The 21828-nt window shown below is 40.0% G+C and overlaps 1 protein-coding gene across 4 annotated transcripts in view; it reads left to right on the top strand.

The window, feature by feature from the left end:
• Positions 1–268: 268 nt before the first annotated feature.
• The window catches only part of LOC136105729 (contactin-6), a 143537-nt gene continuing 121977 nt past the window's right edge, over positions 269–21828 (top strand). For 3 of the 4 annotated variants that reach the window (XM_065845508.2, XM_071813213.1, XM_071813210.1), the window contains exon 1: positions 269–604. The gene's annotated coding sequence lies outside the window, so the exon portion shown is untranslated. Of the gene's footprint in view, positions 605–2136; positions 2286–21828 lie in introns of all 4 variants that reach the window. The other variant, XM_071813211.1, reaches the window with a different exon arrangement.

Here is a 21828-nt window from a genome sequence, read left to right as displayed (position 1 = left end):
ATAATCAGAGTGTCAACTCACATCCTATGAGCTTAATCTTACGGAGCTCAGGAAGTGATTGTGGGACCCAGGACTAAACAAAATTATTTCCATTCCTGCTCTAAACCTAATACCAAGTACTGACCCGTTTTTCAAGAAGAGAGGTTTCTGATTACCTGACAGGAGCTCATATTTGTACGAAAAGAACAGCAAGAGCACATTTAATCTTTTATGCTACTAGTATGACAGCTGCACTTTCACTCTCTCAGCTTGCTTGAAGGATGAGCAACGCAGAGCTAATTTTTACACGTTCAAGATTTCCAGACAGGAATACGCAGAAACTGTGATAGCTGTTTGTCTGATTCAAGCACTAATTGTGTGGGTCCTAGCACGAGTACAACGCGAAAGCAGTGTATTTCACGGTTAATACCAGTGAAGAGACACGCAATGCTCAGTGGATAAAAGGCTTGTAGTCCCAGCTGGGAAAATAGTTCCATTATCTCCCAGCTGCATAGACCTTCCATACGGCTCTGTTCTGCCTCGATGAACACTGTGGCTTGCTGAGAGCTTGAAACAGTTCTGCAGAAAATTGTAAAGATCCTGAGACATTTCACTGTTAAGATCTGTAAGTACAGAATTGTGCCGTCTACTGCAATGTGAATAATGCTGGGGGAACTGCATTTTCTGTGTCTTTTTTTTTTTTTCCTTCCTTAGTAATTTTCATTAGCATAAGGAGTAGAGAATGAAGAAAATTCACTGCTTTATTTGTGCTATGTGTCTGTAAATGGCTGATGCTCCAAATGTATACATTCTTGGAAGAGAAAAATGTATATAATGAATTTGTATTCATGTGAGGTCTGAGTCAAACAGAACAGGAGACTGCTAGTAACAGATACCACAGGTATATTATTTGAGTATATCACAGCTCTGTGCTGCAGTAAAACGGACAACACAAAGGATGACACTGCTAATTTTGGCACTTCCATATGACTTCATACAGTATATTAAGACATGAAGTGGGTAATAAAAGCCTAATCTAATTTCTACCAGCTGAAGGTGTAAAAGCAATAAACATAAATCTTCAGGAAAATTTAAGCCCTAAAAAGAAAGTTTTCCCTGTTGCTCATTTTAACAATTAAAAAAAATAAATGGAGATTGTAACATATATTGAACTTCGGTTTTTGCATGGAAAATTTACAAGAGTTTTAGTTTTGATGTTGTCACTTATTTACACTGTATGACACAGTTTAAAGGAAATGTAATACTTTATAAAAAGTTTTGGAAGTCTGTGGTTACAGAAGCAAGCAACTGCTGATTAGTGCTTTATGTTAAGTTATATGTTCCCATAGTGCTTTTTGGGTGAATACTTTGACTCGGACAGTCGCAACATGTGTAAAGGGTCTCCTCCAACAGCTTTGCACACTCAGGGTGAATTTTCTATAGCACTTATATATGTGAATGATTAAACAACATGCAAACATTCTGCAGCCCGTTTAAATACCAGCTTTTTTGTCAACACTGCAACCATTTTCAGATAAATATTACATGTTAAAAATCAAACTAATTACTTCCCTAAAGTAGCATTTCCTCCTCCTGCCCTTTTATTTTCTCCACACAAACAGGGCGGAATTGTCAGACTACTCCTTCCATATCCAGCATTTGGAAAGTTCTGCAAGTTCGGAGAGTTTTTGTGTGTGTGCAGCTAAACCCAGCAGTGTTTGTAATTCCAGGCACCACATCACCACAAATAACCCATCTTCATCAGACAGCTTCTGCTTTGGTGCTCCAGAGGCACTGTGTCAGTGTTTCACATTCCATGAGTCTCTGCTTCAGGGGTTTTACGACACTAAAAAGTCCCAAATTAGTACCTATATGAAGTTAGCAACTACCATATGTCACATTTCATCGTGTAAAAAAGAAAAGTAAAACATACCAATGTATGCAGCTATGGTTTTCAAATGCTAGTGAGGTACTGATCACCACGTATTTGAAGTGTTACCCTCCATGCTGAGGCTAAAATTATAAATAATATATAACAACTTAAGTGCTTTAAATCAAACAGTAGACATGTCTCTTTTCCTTTTCTTCCAGCTTTATGATCAGTATTAAAAAGGTTTGTGGTGCATAGTAAGCTACCCTAAAATTAATTTCTTGCAGCTCAAGCAAATATTTCCATCGCAGAACAAGGTGCCAGCATCCCAGCGGGGATTTGAAACACAAAGTTGTGTGTTTGCATTATGCAGGCATGAAGCACTATTTGTATTTGAACAGAAAATTTTCATTAGAAGGATGTTTATCTTCGTCTTGTGAGTATATGAAAATATATCAGCTTTTCAAAATGGCATTCTAATTTTTCTTTTCCCCCAGAAACTATATTAGCTGCATGTTACTACAAGACAATATTCCTTTTGTTTAAAATTGTGACTGAGTTTATTCCAGAGGATTGCCACAGGTTGCTAACCCCTGCCCAGAGGTCAGCAAGATGCTGCTCACCTTCCTGGTGCAGGGCTTGCTCAGGGAAACCAGGAACAAAATCCATCTCGGTTGTGCGCCGCTTGCGTGCAGCGTCCACCCTGCCCTTGGGTCCATCCAAGCCCTTCTGATCTGCTGCTGCAGAGCAGACAGGGAACGCTCTTACAGAGGATCAACATCAGAAAGTCTGGTTCAAGAAGCCCTTTACTCCTTCTTACCAAAGGCTGCACTCAAATTTGATTATAACTACATACACGGGCAAATATACAGCCTGGTCTTAGGTAAGAGGCAATCTCTTCTTGAAAAGTGAAGACACAAAGAACTCCAGGCAGTCTTACAACTACCTGTGCTGGCAGTTATCTCCAAGACACTAAAAAGCCTACTTTATAGGAGCACACCAGTATTTAGATTACTAAATGACCATATTTCCATTCCTGAACTAGCAGACTTCCACAAACCTCTTACTTCACAAAGTCTTTCTGCAAGTGGAGAGCATGCAAGAAAAGACATCACAACACTAAAAAGACAACCAAGTATCTTTGAGTAGCTTAATCATGGAAAATAAAAATAATCCCTAGCAAAACAAATCAGGACATTGTACTTAACAGTTCTCCACCTTGCTGAGAAAATAACCACACACAACTAGTGTGAGACGAAGCAAGAGAGATATGGAAGACCTTTCCTCAGTGCTAGGAGGCTGCTGAACAGACCAGGTCAGCATAAAGCACTAGCAAAATGCTTTCTCACACAAAAATAAACATGAGAACTTGGCACACATCAGTTCTAGGATCTCCTGACTGAAGTGGAGAGGAAAAGCCCAAGTTTTGCCATGCGTTTCTGCTCTCAGCTACATCTCCTCTCACCTGAGAAGCTCCTGGTGGGCTCCCAGCTGGACTGCAGCATTTCCAGCCATGTCTCTCTCCCTGGTATCAGGTGCAGCTGATCACCATTTCCTTCTGCTTTTACTCTTGAGGACAAAAGGTGTTTCCACCCACTTGTTCAGGGACTGTAAAGTTAATTGTCCCATCAAAGAGATACTTAAAGACTCTTAACAACTCACTCCACTTTTAGTAATTTGCCTTACAGAACTGCTTTTTTGATATTTTTTTCCCCACTAGGAAATGTTTTACTAACATATCACTAGCTTCATCTCATTGACTTCACTGCTGAGTTAACTCAGGTAATTCACCTCTGCCCAAGCCTAAAGTGAAGGTGTCTCTACACCAGACTCTCACCTGTAGTTACTGTCATCTCTGTGTAGTGACGCTTGCCGACGTAAGTTTTTTGGCATAGCTCGATACTGAAATCTTCTAGGATTTATTCCCAGGCAGTTTGTTCAGCTTCAGAAAGTGTGAGCACAATAGGGGAAACACCTGAGAGATCTTGTCTGAGCTCTCCACAACGAGCAGGCAGCTTCCACCCTGACCCCCTTCACACTTTCCTCCTTCCTGACCAAGAGGCAGAGGCTTTTGCTCACAATACCTCTAAAGCCAGACAGAGGTTTGCATGTGTGCAAGGTCCAGAAGGTAGTGAGATAGGACCTGCCTTGAGTCATTTGAAGAGGGGAAAAGGGAAAAATAGTGAATCACTGACACACACAGAAAGGAATCACTCTTCTACTTGTAGATGATTGGATTTTCCTGAGTACAGCAGTCTCCATGCCCTACTTGAGGACAGGAGACAGATGATGACTCTTCTGTATTGCCAGCAGCAGCTGTGCAACATTTAATCAGGTTACATGTTATTGGCATATTTCCTGGTTTGCCTCCTCTCTTTTTTCTCTGCTCCACGTTGACTCAGTATTGCAAACCTCCTATATTATTACTCCTTGTGATGATGCTGTGATTTGGTCAACCTGTTTTCAGGACAGTGGTGAAGCGTGGCTCTATCTACACTAAGGATGTTCTCTAGCCGTACCACCTTGCTTACCGCAGCTGGGCTCCAGTGCTTGTGCTCACCCTCCCGCAGCATCCAAAGGGGTCTGGGAACGGGCTTTGCCATGATCTCAGGCAGAAGGAGTGACAGGGATTGACTGACAGCTCCACTAAGTATCCAGGTAGCCATGTGTATTCTGTGGGGCTTTATTTGAGGGCATCTTTGTGTTTTGGGTTTCCTGCAAGAGGAAAAACTCCACAGTGTACAGTGCTCAGGAAAGCAACTGAGAGAGAGACATGGGGAGGAGGGAGTGGGAGAAAAGAGTAATAACCCTCACTTAAACCCTCTAATATGTTTCTAGCCTATAAAGACAAGAAGAAATGGATAAAGACAGTCAGAAAGGCAGTTTGTTTTATTAAAATTCTTGACAGCATCTGCTGTAATGCTCTTGTTAAAAGAAATGGAAAACAGCAGAAAGATGAGAAAAACAGTGTTATGTCCTTGCTCTTTACACAACATAATAATATGGGAACTAATATAATTGGCTTCCAGATAACTGCTTTTATTAGCCATATACAAACACAAGTGACCCAGCTGCCCAGGCACACAATAACCCTCTCCAGGCTCTGATCACAGCTCCCACCAGGGGCCTCTCAAGTAAATAAAAAATATGCTACCTTATTTTTCCGAACTAAGTACTCACTTTTCTTTAGGACATCCTGATGTGATTACCAGTAAGATCCATCTTATACATAAGATTCCTCAGGAAAAAAAAAAAAAAAGATGAGAACTGTTTCATATTTGGTAATGAATTAAGCTCTCTCGAGGCTGTAACCAAAGCATGAGGATCCCAAGTACCTACCTATGGTGACGTCTGCAAGGAGTCTCTTATTGAAGTTGTGCCATGGAGGAAGGCTGGCTGGAAAACAAGAATCCTCTGCTGTGGAAAGCAGTGTAATTTTATCCATTCCCATTCCAGAGTGGAAGGGGCTGAAGTAGCCTGTCTCAGGGGAGCTGGTGGGCTGAGAGTCAGGACTATCATCTCACATCTGCACTCTTTTGACATGCAAAAAGAAAAAAAGATCAATGGCTAATTTGTTCCTCTGGATCAGGTAGATTACCCACTGCTGGTTTGGCTAAACCTTTCTAATGGGGGGTTTTTCCAGGGTCAAAATGATCAAAACCGGGGGTAGGTCTGCCCACAGCAGCCAGCAGTCTGGGATTAGGACACTCTCCAGGGGTGAAGGAGACCAATATTTAGGTAGAGCAGAAATTTAATAATTGCTCGTAACCTTTCGCCTCAACTCCTGGTTATTCTGAAACCTTGGTCGAGCAGTTTTCCCTTATATTTGAGAAATCTTCCCACAAAAATTTTGTCAGAGCTGGTGTACTTCTGAAGAGGTTGGGCTTTGATGAAACGGCGTCTTGCTGAGTACTGAGCATCAGAGCTCTTGGGATCACGCTGCACTATGGACCGTGTGCATTCTTCTTTTCACAGTGCTCAAACTCCACTGTTAATAGACTTAGGGAGAGGAAGATTTTAGAGGATTTTAGAAGATTAATGAGGAAAATGTTCTCTGTTCTGGGCAAACGACATGCTAGGCTGGGTTGTCAACAAGTGTGAGAAGACAACTACATTCCAACAGCTCCTTTTTTCCTTTGCATCCCTGTGATTAACATTGAGAAGCTGTTTGGTCTGTTAACGTTAACATAGAGAAGCTGTTTATCCCAGACATTCCTCCTTGAGTAGTGCATATACTGAGTTTGGTATATACAGCATACATGTAGTACCTCCGGTGAGAAATATGGGGAATAAAAGCACTGAAGGTTTGACAACTTCATCTCTTTGAGCAGTTTCTGATAGTCCTACCATGAAATTACAAAACTAGCAGGACCAGAGCAAACCTCACTATAAATTGTGCTTCCTCCATTTGTAAAGGAATCCAGATAAAATGCAGATTTTTTCATCACCTGTACCACATGGGTTACCCAGCATCCTGCACAGACTCCGTTTCCCAACCCTCAGCTGAAAACTCTCATTTGTCTTCACAGACACAATCTGGGCTTGTCTGCAGTGACCTGCACTCCATCCCTGCCTTTCCCAGTGTCTTACAGCTTCCAAGGACTCTGTCCTTGAGCCAAGTAAAGAAAACCAAGCATCTCATTTGCACCATGGGACCATTCTGCACAGAAAGCACATGCAGACTTCGGAGAGTCACGTTGTGCATCCAGGTTGATCTCCAGTGCAGCTGCTGATTGTGCTTTGTGTCTCAGTTGCAATTCTCTAGCATGTCTGGCAGCAGCCACTGTTATAACAATTTCTGATGCTTTGACACTGGGTGGTGCCTGCTATGTACTGCATTGTTTTGCACATAGTATCATAGCTGGTCCCTAGTACTGCAGCATTTAAGCTCTCCTCAAATTAATGACATTCTGTTAATTTCCTTAATTCAGGCACTCAGCCCAAAATGATTTTTTCTTAGGTTGATAATAGCAGGGAAGCTCTGCAGTTGCCAGTGGATCTGGGCGCTGAGGAAATTTCTCTCCCAGAAATTGTTTTGTCTGCTGGTTTAACAAGAGCACTTAGGCTGCACAGCAGGTTAGAGGTTTTACCCCTATTATATTCACTTAAACTGCCACCTTTTTCTCAGCACTGACATCATTAGCTATGACATATTGCTGAAGCTTCTCCACAGAGGTGACCCAGTCCTTTCTGGAGCCATCATCCAAAGCTAAAAGCCATATATATTTTTAACTCCCTCCTTTCCAGTATTACTTGCTCTGAAGCCACTGGAGGTGCAGGTCTAGTTTCGCAACCCTAACTCCCCTCTGGTCTGTCTATTTCACTGTATGCGTGAGTTAGGGCTGTATTTTCAGTCCTGGCTCACTTTTTCCACCCAAAGATCTGTACTAAGTAACAGTATTTACTAACTATATAACTGTGCAATGCCCACTCAGCCGCATAGTTGTCTGTTTGGTGCGGGTATAGCCACAGAGGAAAGACTTGTCAGAGGGATCTTCTACTTTAAAGGAAAATCTTCATTTCCTGCAAAGCTGAAATAGGAAGAGTTATTCGTGCATTTGTTTACAAAAAGCTTACATAAAAAGGAAGCAAAACAAAAAGACTTAGTCTTCAAGGAGAGAATTCTTGTAGGACTAAATGCACTATAAATATTTGTCATCATTACTGTTTAAGTACCAAGCAGCTCTGACCAGGATATGATCAGCCTGGTACCTGTGCAAACATTTCTTACAAGACACCCCTGTCCCAGGCAGGAGGTGTGCTATGGTGAGACTTGGAGGTATGGTTAGAATTGAAGGTATGATGAGAAGTGGAGGTAGGGTGAGAAACAGAGGTATGGTGAGAAATGGAGGTATGGTGAGAAATGCACCTTGCTCAGGTGTGGCTCCTGCAGAGCCAATGACAGAGCTGTGACAGCTCACAGGACACTCTCAGCGTACCTGCTCAGTGAAGGCTCCTGGCTCTGGCAGCCTCAGCTGTCACCTTCCTTTCCACGTTTCCTGGGGGACAGCTGAGCAGACAGGGCTCTAAGTTTATTACACCATTTGGCCACTTTTCCATATGTGTTTCTGTCTGTTAATAGGATTGTTCAGCCCCTGTGCTGCTGCCGTGCCCCCAACACCAGTTTGTGCTGCGGGGATCGTCCTTGCCACAGCAGCAGGGATGCTTCATGCCCCACTGCTGCATCTCTCCATTTTCATCTCTGTCTCAGACATCACCTTGGTTTTCAGTAGCTGCCTGAAGCAAAGGAGAATCCTGGCTTATGAACCCCCACACAGTTCCTGCACTTCCAGCCAGGAATAAACTGCTCTTAACCTAAATACTCCTCTGAGGACGCTGAGCTTGGGGGAAGAAATGTAACTGTGCTGTATCTAGTGCGAGAAGCAATAAGTGAGCCTGGTATATACTGGATAATCCTAGGAAGTCATTGGGAAAGCAGCTGGAAAGAGAGGGGAGAGAAGGAAGAACGGTGGTGAACACAGATAAACAATTATGTCCTCTTTATATTATAGTAATGTTTTCAAATAAGACATATACTACTGCAGCTATGAAGACTGTAAAGGCATCCAAAGCAAAAGCTTTGTCCAAAGGCTGGCTGTAGCTGAATACCTCAAGGAAAAGGAAAACTCTGGTGCTTTAAAGCCCCTTCCATACTGGGGGTGAGCAGGGTTGGGGTTGGGGCTGTGGTTGGTGCTGGGTGCACCACAGTGGGTGCTCCCAATCATCCTCCTGCCGGGTCAGGCTGGGCGCTACAGGGCAGCAGCACCTACAGAAAACACTGAATAATTTATATGACAAATTGAAGAGTGATAAAAATGGCAGGACAAAAGTCACTGGGCAAAGCTCATTAATGCCATGAGAAGCAATGGGGTACATTTTGATCATTTCAATCTGGCATAAAATGGATGCACTGCGAGCTGATTCAGAATCCACTGTTAAATTTGCAGGAAAAATATTTTGCATTTTAATGCAAAATACCCACTAAATCTTAAAGAATATTTGATAACTAGAGACTTCAGGGAAGACTACTGGTATTTTGAGATGCTCTGAGCAAGGCTATGGGGAGTGCTATTTGGTTATTATTCTGTATTCAAGGTATTTCAGCATTAATTGCAGAGCTTTACTGAGAGCTTACTAGTTTTAAAGTTAGTCTTGTTGAAGGTGTTGAATAATGGATGATATTAAACTTTGGGTTAGGAATTCAGAGGATTGACTTGGAAGACAAAGGCAAGAGATACCCCAAATCAAACTTTTGTCAAAAAATAGTAGAATAAAAGTTACATACAAAGTGTAAGAACTGACAAAAAGTACCTTACTCACTGATTCAGGTAAAATATAAATGACTAACCATATCACGATTTTACCTCTTTGTCTGGCTGACTTACTCAGCAAGATTGATTGAAAATCCATCTAAGCCCTGAAAGGAATTAGCAGGAAACCACTTTGTTTGACAATGCTGAGGGAGTCATTCGAGCAGCCAGCAATACCAGCAGCAATATCCAAAAATAAAATCCAAGCCCTGACTAACGAGGGAGCCCTGTTAAGTGCAGTGAAGTATGAGTAAGTCATACAAACCTCTCACTCATACCCACAGGCAGAAAAGAAGTATTTTGAGATAGAAAAAAAAAAGAAGTTAGAAATTGTTTGTGAGATAAAGTAAAGCTGAATCACATAAAGTATCAGTCACTAGTGAGTTTCTAGACTATCCTGTAGAAGGTTGTATCACAAAACATTGCAAACTTTTCTGTTTGTAAACAAGGCAAAATCAAATATGAAACAGTGATATGTACCACAAATGCCTCGATGATGTCTGTGATCTTTGAATGAGTTAAAAGTAGTAAAGAAATATAAATACAAGTGCCACTGAAATAAAACCAGGTGAGATCTTTATTATAAACTTTATTTATAGGAGCTCACATTTCAAAACCATATTGAACAAATCAGGAGGTTGAAAATAGAGAATTTAAATAAGAAAATGTACCAGGAAAAGTGCAATTTTAATGAAACCCTGTGATTAATCACAATTCCAGATTTTTTTCCTGTCTGTGTGGTTGCCCTAGAAAATATCCTTCATCCCAGAGCTAGGTGGGAGGAAGGGCCTCCTCTACCAGGAGATGTTGAAAGCTCCTCTATGTGGATGGTAAATACACAGCTTGTTTTTACTGTAAGAAAAGGTCAATTTCCTTCCTAGAACTGATCCTCTCACCAGTATCACATGGGATTTCTTTCTTAACCGAGTGGTTAAAGCCAATATCTCAACGGAATGTGGGACAGGGTGTTAAGGACAGAATTATTAATAATAAAAGGTGTACAGAGGGCAGGAGGAGTTTAACCCAAATCCCTGTGGGCTGATCAGGGCAGTAGCATCAAGTATACCATCCTGGGGGCAACTCTTGCAACTTCTTTGTTGACTGTCCATTGGCACCATATGCAGCATTAGTAGTGTTTGGTAGAGCACTTTAGGGAGTAGCCAAAATTTACAACATCATGGGAAAAACAGCCATGCAAATGGCTCAGAAACTTTAAAATGATGGACTACAAGTGATCTGAGAGCTGACCTGTGCAAGGCCCTGTAGTGTGTCCTGCCTGAAAACCTCACGCATTTATGCAGAATGAGGGTATTTTTCAGTCTCTCATGCCTGGGCAACAAGCATGGGCTTAAATATATTTTAAATTTTATTTCTGATTATTTTCATACATATTTTAGTGGCCCCTTTTTTGCATTAAGCTTAATGGCTGTATACACTATTACAAATGCATTGTTACCTGTCGTACCATTTATTCCCTCTCATTTATGCTGAACAATACAGCAGCCCTTGCTATAACATGTCAGAATGAGACAATGATTATTGAAGTGGGTAATTGCACAGACTGTGGCCTTGTGATCAACTCCAGGCAAGGCAAAGTCCAACAGACAGCATTAAGTATAATTAATGTGATTGCAGTGAAGGTGTTTGCCACAGATAGGTTGCATTCTCCCAACATAAATCACTGGAATATGGCTTGTAAAGTATTCATGCCTTAGTCTTATCTGCCAACAGGTGTGTAAAATAATACTGGTCCAAATGCACAGTCACTATTGCCCTCTTCTGCACAGAATAATGCTAATTAATACCAGTAATAACAGACTTGTTTGTGCCTTACCTCCCTGCTTCAAGGATCAGCAGTTTTTATTGCATATCTCTGTAATGATTATGTACATCTGCAGTCCTTCTACTTTATGTATATATATGTGTATATATAATGTTCTTCTACTTTCCAGATACGCATATCTCTCAAAATTCAGTCAAATACAAAACATTACTATGAATTCAATCAATGGCCTTTCTCTGGACAAAGCTGTCCTGCCATGTAGTTTTTCACTCATATACTGCCAATTAAAAATAAAACAAACACAACAACCCCCCCCAACCACAATACCACTGTTCAGAGATGTTTCTGGTGGCTATATTTTTAAAAATATGTAATGGAGGTTTCTGTTTTTCTTTTATTTCAGTATTTTGGAGAAACAGTAATGCTTTGCTTTGGGTAAAATTCAAATCAATGCAAACCTCATAAGCCAATAAAATTTTATAGATTGTTATCCAGGATGTAATTTGTTACACAATATCTATGTGGCTTCTGTGTATTGAGACATAAAGACTACTTTTTTTACAGGCAGAGAAGGGCCTGAGAAGGAATAACCTTTCATACCCATTGTGTCATAAACTAAATTACCCTTAACCTAAGTCATTTATCACGTACTGGCAGACTAATGAGACCAAAATAAACAGAAACAACCTGACTGAAATCTTCTTGAAGAGACAAAACTTCTCTTCATATCAGCACAGTCTTCTGCTTATAGCTTCGCAGGTTGGCCACACAGATTTTACATCAGATGCTCTGGGCAATAACTGAAGAAAACTTACAGAGCTATAAAGCTTGTGAAAGGGACTTTTTCACCCTAGAATCACGTATCACATGATGTGAGTGTAAAAGAGATATTATAGGATAGTTGCATACTTTATGTTTATTTTCTGGTAATAACTTTCTGTAGAATGTGACTGATACAGGGAAGGGAAGGAAGCCTCCATTTCTCCAGCACATCTGAACAGCAGCCTAAAGGATGCTCAAACACAGGTCATTGTGGCTTTTGTGATTTGGATCAAGAGGTTGGAAATCCTTTCAGAAAGAATGATGCCAACCATACTTGTGAAATACACTGTAATGTATTGTGCTTACTACTAAGACGTTCTTTTTCTGATATAACATTTCTCTTTGCAACATACATTGGCCTGTACACAACAATATTTATTGCCAGTCTAGTTTCAAAGAAAAGGAGCAACACTTTGGAGTAAAGGAGACCTTCTTTTTTTTTTTTTTTTTTTAAGCCAGACACACAAGCATAAAAGCAGCTTTTACTCAGTAGGTCCTGCATGAAGTATGAGTGCACTGACCTACAGATACACACAGAGAGTATAAGCCTATTTATTGCAAGATGTGATTGTATCATAACTTAAGTGAAGATCCAAATCTTTAGAAAGTGGATCCAAATTTTACTAAAGTCAGTGGGGTATGTTTCCCTGACTTTCAAAAGACTGAATCAGACCTTGTATCCTGCTTATTAGCTACATTAATTACTGTGTGATTTATCCTCCACATAATGTAATTGTGGTTGATATATTCTGATGTGTACAGAAATTGAAATAGGTGTTGATGATCTTGTGCACTGATGAGGACTGATTTGCTTATTAAAGAAATAAAAGCTACAGATAGTGGATCCCTTCAGACCTAGTACTTGCTATTTCTCCTAACAGATGACAGATTTTTTCTAAGAGGAGCAAACCAAGAGAGGAATATAATCAATCTATTTGTTGCTCTTAGCCTGGAACTGGTGAAAGTCTTGATTTGAGTGACTATGTAGTAACAACATTGTTTTATATGTCAAGAAAAAGATAAATAGGCCATTATTTAGATCATCACCGGTACATGAATGTTTTCAAGAATAAAAAGCAGGTCTATCATCTTCTTCTTATAAACTCTATTCAATCTCTTAAACTCTTGCTGAACCTATAACATACACTGCTGGAGAAAAGCCTGGACTGTGAGAGAGGCTGAGTCAACCATTAGAGTGACATGCAGTGTAACATCAGCAGAAGTTATTAGTGCCCACGTGCAATTTATGAGTGCAATCAAACATGCGGATGACAAGAAGTTGGGGAAAAGCTGCAGTATCCCAGGAAACAATCTGCATTATTAAGACCATAACTTTGGTGAAAGTATGATTAGCATATGAAACTGCAGACACTTCACTTCAAGATCCTCCTCAATGTTTCTTCTTGAAAACAGGAAGCACATTTAAGCCCATTAGAGACCGAACTCTATTCTGTGGTTTTACAAATTCAATTCCAAGGAAATGTGTAGAAACTTATTAATAGAGCAGCTTTGCAGGTATGTGAAACTGAAAATGATACTCATACACTAATTTCTCTGCAGTCACTGGGATGGGTTTGATGGTCTTGGAAAAGCACCATATTGGGGTTATTCTGGCTTGTTTATAGTACCCAATCCTTTGCGTTTGTTCATAGCTTTGAAGAGCAAAGATAAAACAACCTCCAAAGGTAGGCTACCACTAGTATGCACATTGGTATGCACACTGAACTAGTGAGAAACTTTCTTAAATGTGGCATAATCAGTGCAGTCTCCTGAGCCTTTGGAAAAGGAAACAGAAAGAGTTCAAACAGAAACTCTATTGCTTGTATGTTTTGGCTCCCTGTCCCATGGAAACACTCACCGAATGAGGAGGAGGGGGTATAAATATGGGCTTTTGACTTTCTGACTGTCTGGATTTGCCAAGCAAACTACTCTTTCAAAGAAAAGAATCTTCTAATAGGTAGTCCCAATTCAGCAAAGCATCTAAATACATATTTTGCATTTAATCTGACAGAAAAGAATGCACAAAAGCACCTGAAAACATGCTAATTAGTAACTTCTACTGCTAAAGACCAACCATTCCACAAACTCAGCATTAGACAAACCCCAAAGCTTACAGTCTAAAGACCCTTTAAATTCAGAACAAGTCCTTATGTTGATCTTGATGTCCTCTGGCTAGAAGTATTAGCAGTGTAGGTCCAGAGAGGTTCTCCTTCCCCTCTACTCTGTCCTGGTGAGACCACATCTGGAATATTGTGTCCAGTTCTGGGCCCCTCAGTTCCAGAAGGACAGGGAACTGCTGGAGAGAGTCCAGGGCAGGGCAACAAAGATGATAAGGGAGTGGAGCATCTCCCGTGTGAGGAAAAGCTGAGGGAGCTGGGGCTTTTTAGCTTGGAGAAGAGGAGACTGAGGGGTGACCTCATTAATGTTTACAAATAAATGAGTGAGAGTCACGAGGATGGAGCCAGGCTCTTCTTAGTGACAACCAATGATAGGACAAGGGGTAATGGGTTCAAACTAGAAAGCAAAAGGTTCCACTTAAATTTGAGAATAAACTTCTCAGTGAGGGTAACAGAGCCTGGTCCAGGCTGCCCAGGGAGGTTGTGGAGTCTCCTTCTCTGCAGACATTCAAAACCCGCCTGGATGCCTTCCTGTGTAACCTCATCTGGGTGTTCCTGCTCCGGCAGGGGGATTGGACTGGATGATCTTTCGAGGTCCCTTCCAACCCCTGACATTCTGTGATTCTGTGTGATTCAGTGTTAAATGGCCAGACTCCAGTTTTGAAGATAACTTGCCTTAGGCATCTTTACAAAATGTATGGAAAATTTTGGTTGTTGACTTTTATTATTTTTATTGATGTAGCAAATGCGACTCCTTATTAAGAAATGTACTCAAGTATTTATTGTGACAGAACATTTTTTTCATGTTCTAAATGTATTTGCAGTTGTTTTGGCTTAAAACAAAAGACGACCTTTCTAAGAGTTTTGGGGAGATCATATGCTTTAATAGTAACTCCAAAAGGCAAAATTGCTTTTGATATGGGACAAAGAACAAGGAAAGGCTGATTTTGATGTTCTTAAAGTCTGCTAAAATAACAACTGAAACCATTTACAACAAACAGTTTGATGCAAGTATGAAACCAGAGAAAATATGTCCCTTTTATATCACTGTCAAAAGACAAAGACTGCTTCTTGATATAAGGTCCTATAGAACCATATATGGTTGTGAGGGCTTGAAGAACTGCATGAGGATTATTATATACAGGTTGGATCATTCTGACATTCAGGAGGGGATTTTCGAACATTTAATGTTGTTCCTACTACTCTATTGCTATAGGTTAGTTTATACTACGGAAAACACTTCTTCATATTGTTGAGGATCGAAATGTGATTAGCACATTTATACAGATATCAGTACTTAGGGTTTTGTTCTGCAAGTGGTATGTTCTTGACCAGGTTGTGAATGTTATTCAGAGACACTGCTAGTCTCTATTATATGGATATAAGTTTATTCAGCTGCTTCTGAGAGTACTTGGTGAGGAGAAGCTGTAAGAAGACCTGAGCAGCGGCTCTGCAATCTGCAATAGTGAAATTGGACCAAGACAAAGAGAGAAGGATCATGTGGTGACCTAGGAATAGTTCAGCAAACAAGATAAAAATGAGAAACTGTTTCCTTAGATCCTTATGAATTAATTCATAATAGACTGCATTTTTACTCTGTTCCTTAGTGGTTAAAAAAAAAAAATCTGGTCTTAGATCCACAAGGAGGATTCTGACTGCAATACTCCATTCTCCTTGTATGACTATTATCCTTCTGAGAAACAAACACACACAATCCCAGCACTACCAACTGAATTTCATGAGTCATATAAGCAGCAATACCTGTTCCTTGCTGAAAACAAAACCGTGAAGCTGAGATCAGCCATGTAAATCTTGGAAAAAAATCTGACCTTGAACATTCCACTTACTCTACCACTACAGAAATACAGCTATGTATGGATTAAGAATGCAGCAACTATTTAAGAAGTACACAGAAATGCTTGGAATAGAAAATACAGAACAGGAGAATGAAAAGGGAATGAATAACAGGTAACCATGCAGGTGAATTTTCACCATCTTCCTCTAATTGACACAACAGTAATATTCAAAACTTCAGGATTTTTCATTAGGGTAATTACTCTTGTTAATTTGCAAGTGCAGTGCCGGTTTTCTAGATGCTCAGGACTATGTTATGTTGAGGGATGTGCATATCTCCTCAGCACCTAGTTATATTTTGGGGTACTTAATCATCAGAATCATTTGCATAAGTGCTTTGCAAAATAAGTGCTCCTCAAAATGGCCTTGAGTAAGATAGCAGTGTGTTTAATTCACTACTATTTCTTTTTTGTATTATAACAGATCATTTGGCATTGTGCAATTTCCTCTTGATTATTCTCTGTGATTCCAACAACACATTTTAGTGCATAAAGAGACTCTAAATGAAAGTGTTGAATAGAAGGGTATAAAAGAGGCTTCTCAGAGCATTGATGTTACAAGAAGACAGGTTAAAGTCCTATTAGCTTTCAATGTACAGTCTAATAGATGAGAAAGCAGAAAGGAAAAGGAAGTTCTGCCTCTGGAAAAAAATGCGATGCCAGTAAAAATCTCTTGCTAAATATTTATATCCTGTTATGGCCAGGTTTGATGCAAATAGTTTTCATAGATCTTCACATTTTAGAATTTTAGAATTGATGTATTTTAAATAAGTGCATCCATAAATAAGTGCATCCTAAACATTATCTGTCTACAGATTAGAAAACATAAGTAGAATCATTATTCTTATCTTACAACTGATAAATTTAAAGGCTTTTTCTTCCAAATATACTTGGTTCTGATTTCTAGCTGATGTAAATTAGCATTTCTCCATAAAGCTCAAAGCTATTCCTACTTACACCACTGGAGTATCCAGCCCTGTTTACCTGTCAAAAACTGAGAACACCTCCAGAATAGTAAGTTCAAGTTCAAATCTCTTTCGTGTATGCCGGAAGAGAAAACACTCATAAATACTGATTACTATTCAAGCTAACATTTTGCTTTTCTAACACATTCTGAATCTATATAAATTGTCTGCTGCATATCCAGCAGATGCAAATGTATCAATACTTGCATGCGTGACCTGTTTGGAGCGCAGTATAATTATCAAGAAACAGAATCAATTTCTAACAAATCATCCGCCATGTGCAAAACAGGAGTCCAGTAGCAATTAATGTAATAAAGTGTATTAATTTTTCCTCTCTGTCTCTTTTTTTTACTTGCTTGGTAACACTTGACAAGGTCTGCCTTCTGAATGAGTGAACAGCTCATACACGAGTCCTAGGAAACAGGATGAACGGCAGAAGAAATTCACTAATAAACAAACAAAAATCAATTAATCTCAGGCCTAGAACTACATCATAATTTTCAAGCAATGTGATACAATTGGTATACGTTATGCAAACTGACTTCAAAGTGACTTAGATTTGTCTACAGAATTCTTAGCAAAAAGAAAGACATGCTTAATTGTAGGAAAAACAAAAGTTGATTACTTTTGTTTTACATGTCCCAAATGGTTCTCTGAAATAAAAGGAACCTCCAACTTTGTATTTATATTTTAGATCACGTTAACATGTGCTTTTCTGTATATATCCAAATACACAGCTTAATCAAAACAGTGGTCAGTGTCTGGTGTGTGGCAAGCTGTTAAAGAAAGATATGGCTATTTACATTTATTAAACAGTAAAAAATCATTTATCTTCAGAGCCTTAACTGAGAATAGCAGAGCTGCTGTTCACTCGGTACAGACTGTCTTGGACAGGGAAGCATCACTGAATTTCCAGCCCCTTGCCCTTCTCCTCTCTGGCTTAGCTGGTGTGTAGATGACAACCCTCGGGGGGTGTCACCCTTGACATGCTCATCTTTGTCTCACAGGCCTGAAGACAAAGTCGTTTTCCAGGAGCTCTCTCTGGCACTGCTGCTTGGATCGGGCCATGGGCCAGGGCTGCGGGCCAGGACAGGGCTGCAGGCTCCTCTCCTCTCTGCCTCGCCCTAGAAGGAGAAAATACATAGTGGTTGTTTCCTGACAGCTTTCCTGATCAGTCTTTGCAAAGACTATGTGCAGTTTGCATGTGAAGACCTTGTATAGATTTCAGGATTGAGCATATAGATAAGGACAAATCAATCTGATTTTTAATATTCAAACCATGAGCACAGCTGAAATACAAGACCTGTGCCACTATTTCACTGGGCAAAGGTTTAAGGCTGTAAACTCTTCTTGCCACTGTGATGTTTGCCTGCTACTTGGGGTTTAGTCTTCTGGCATGCAGTGAGACAGTTTGCGTGACACTCTGGCCATGCCACTGGACATCCAACGTCATTCCCATTGACACCAGAGTCTGCAGCCATCTCTTGAGCTTTTTCATTTACAACAGCAATTCCTAAGTGTCAGAGCCAAGAAGCTGCCAATAAATATATTTGCTATGCTATTGAATGCTTAAAGAGAGACCAAAACACTAGGGATATATAAATACAATGGAATAGCACAGGGAAATGGCCAAAATCAGTGGACTGGTAGCAGACAAAATGGTGCTTTAACAACAGACCTTCATATGAGCTGACTTTGCCTTGGTTATTAATTTCATTATTGTTGAGTCAGGTCAAGAGCCCTCCGCTCCTCTTTCTTGTAGTAGCACCCAGAAATCTCCTGTAGAAAAGGTACTTGATATGGTGAAGCCATTAGAAAGCCCAGCACTTTTATCCTTGGCTTTTCTTTAAAGGACTTTCTCCTTTGTTTCTTCTGGATTCCAATAGCATCCAGATCTATTGTTCAAGCACAAGAAGTAAATAATTTCCATGTCTGTTTCCATCTCCAGACCATCTTGAACCCTGTCTAGACATTAATATAATCTGTTTGCCGCGCTGATTATTCCACTTGGATATATCCCCTAACTTAAAATACATAGATTATGCTCAATAAATTCCAATTTCATCTAGAAACCAACTGATTATTTTCTTCTTTTCCTCATTATCAGACAGATTCTAAATGATAGTAATAAACAGAAACAGCGTCGCCAAGGAGGAAGGGAATGGTAAGGATCATCATTTCACGCTGAATCATTTACTTGTTAAACAATAAACCCTGAAATTAACTTTCCCTCCTGACACACATGCATGCACATATGAATGCAAATAAAATGATTAGAGACTTCATCTTAGGCAAAAATAATGGCCAAGTATGGTTCAGCTAATCTTAAAGTCACCCTGGCATCACAGTCCTGCCTTGTTCCTATTTATATTATTTAGTACTCAGCTTGGTCTCACTGCCAGCTGGTTTAAATTCATCTAACCTATAAGCACTTCTGTCCACCTAGGTCAGCACAGAACTGGTCCCAGCCTCTTTATTGCTGCACAGTAATGTATGGCTGTTATAAAATCTAAATATTTCCTGACAGCTCTCTGGGGAAATCTAGAATTAATAATTTACATTCACAGTACTGTTAAAACTTTCAGGTTGAAGACCAGTTGTTAATAACCTGGTAGATTTCCAGGTTTTTGTCTAAAAATAGCTTTGGTTTCACTTTTTTTTTGTTTACAAATATTAACTCTCATCCAGGAATTCCAAAGGCAGGAGTGGCAGAAGGAATGCCCAGGCCCCTTCTAAAGTCATTTCTCCAAGTCTCTGGTTCAAAAGGGCATTATTCCAACTCTTCTAAACCAAACTTCACTGATATTTTGCTCAACTGCACATCCAGTTTGGGAAGAAAGTTTTGTGGATTGGTGTGTGTTCCTGTGCTCAGTGTGCAACCACACTGTGCTGGCCACAGGGAACCCCTGTGGATCTTTGTTCCAAGATCGGGATCCACAAAACCCAGTCTGCATTCTGTCTTTGGTTCACACCTGCTTTTCTCATGCCACATAACTGCCACAGCTCCTGGGTGGGTTATATGCTGCCAATGTAAAGTTGCAGTTGAATGGGAGGAGGAAGGTCCTCTGTGGTTTGGGGTTTGATTTTTTACAGAGTAGCCACCATGTCCTACCCTACTGTAAGATCCTAGTAGACACAAGATGCCCATCGTTCTTAATAGCAACTACGAAGTGCAATGTTAGTAAATCAAACCTTTTTTTTTCCAGGGCAAGTTTTTTTCAGGCATATTAAAAGAAATTTAAAAAAAAAAAAAAAAAGGTTATTCAAAGGACCAAAATTGGTACTAGTGAGTGTCTTCCTGCCTCTGCTACTGACTGAAACTATTTCAGGCGTGTTTAGATGTCATTTGCAACCCAAAAGGAATCAGTGAATCAGTGCGGGCATCTTGTCCCACTACAGTTCTCCAGGAGAGCCTGTTGAAAGCTCTCATAAACTCCCTGCCCTCAAAATGCTGGAGTATCTCTAAGCTTACCTTTCCTGGGATCAGGAGAGTGTATGACTTGCCCAAGTCAAGAACAGATTAAAAGCAACTGATTAGCATATTTTCAACAAAAGAGAAAAGAAAGAAGAGCACCTTTCCCCAAAGTCTACAAAGTCCTTCCCTCTGGCTTCACTGCAGTACTTTGTTGTTCAGCTGAGAAAAACTCCTGAAAGTGAGCCCCGAGATGACTTGTTGCCTTGTAAGGGCCTGAGAAGCAGACAGGGAACTTCTGATACACCATATAATTCAAGTATTGTGTTTTTATACCCACGCAATGCCCCTCACAGCACACGTTACGCCCTGCTTTCTTTCATACCTTGTGCCTGACACACTTTGCGTGCAAAGCACATCATTCCTTCCCTTTCTCCTGCAGAACAGAGAATATGAAAATGAATAAACTGGCCATAACAGTAATTTTTTAAGTAGGAGAAGCTGCTAGCCAGGTGTCATGCTGACGAGTGATGGCACCTGTACTGGGTTTGGGAGCCCAGCATTTGAAGCTGGCTGGCCATAATTGGGAGGAATAAGAGACAATGAGCAACAGTGAAACGAGAAAGATTGAGATCATTTCAGATGTTAGAGCAATAAACTGCAAATGAGATTCTATCCTGGTAAATATATAATACATCACTGAGCCAAGAACAATAAGAAGAGTGTCTCTCTCAGTAAATGGTGAATTCCTGTTGCATACTGATCAAATGAGATTTGTGAGCCATTGCAGGGAAATCCCCTCAGCCGTTAGCTCAATGTATGGGTACCTGGTAACAGCATCAGTTGGGTGTCTCATGCTGAGAAGGAAAGAGGCTTGTAATCACACTTCTGAGAAACACAACAGTTCCACCCTGGCTGGAGTGGAAGGTACCAAGCAAGGTGACCTGAGACTGCTCCTGCCCCTCTGTGCACTGTGATTCCTTCCATGGCCACCAGCTGGAGGCATAAATGTACATGAAATACAGAAGTAAGAGCTTGTCACTAAGGATATTATTTGGTTTGAAAAGAGAATCCCATGAAGATACAACAATACCTTTAATATGGATTTTAATAAAAGATCTGGGATATCAAATATGAAGCAAGCACAAGATTAAAATAAAAACAGTGAATAGTGGAATTTACAGTGGCAAAAATTAAAGTGCTCCTGTGATATGAAGCTCATATTGAAACAACCACTGCAAGGTAAAGTCTTCAAGATATCATTGTAAAGGTTTATCAGCAGTTCCTTTATTAAAAATCCTCTCCTTGAAGAAATCTGCACAGTATCTTTTGATGACATTCTAATTTTGATCCTATTTTACTGAAGAAATGGGAATTTTGCTCCTAACTTCAGTTGGAATAGAACAATTTTTTAATCATTATTACATTGATAATGTTTGGAAGGCTGTTTTCTAGAGTTCTTACAGTTTTGCTCACAGATATGAAGTAGTTATTAAACTTTTCATCTGTGAATAAGTGCGTGCTTTTCAGCCTCAGTAATAGCTTTAGTGTTTGTGAACATGTTAAAAGAAATGTGATAATTAGTTTACAGGTTATATTGTCAGGATTGGTAAATTTATCACTTTCAGTTCTCTTCAGAAAATTCTATTTCATAATGTATTGAATGGAAAATTGATCCACACACTTCAGCCAAACCTTTCAAGCTTTCTTATCAGAC

The sequence above is a fragment of the Patagioenas fasciata genome, chromosome 10 (genome assembly GCF_037038585.1).
Source record: "Patagioenas fasciata isolate bPatFas1 chromosome 10, bPatFas1.hap1, whole genome shotgun sequence".
Classification (NCBI taxonomy): domain Eukaryota; kingdom Metazoa; phylum Chordata; class Aves; order Columbiformes; family Columbidae; genus Patagioenas; species Patagioenas fasciata.
The sequence above is the reverse complement of the archived record's forward strand: the minus strand, read 5'-3'. Positions and strand labels throughout refer to the sequence as shown.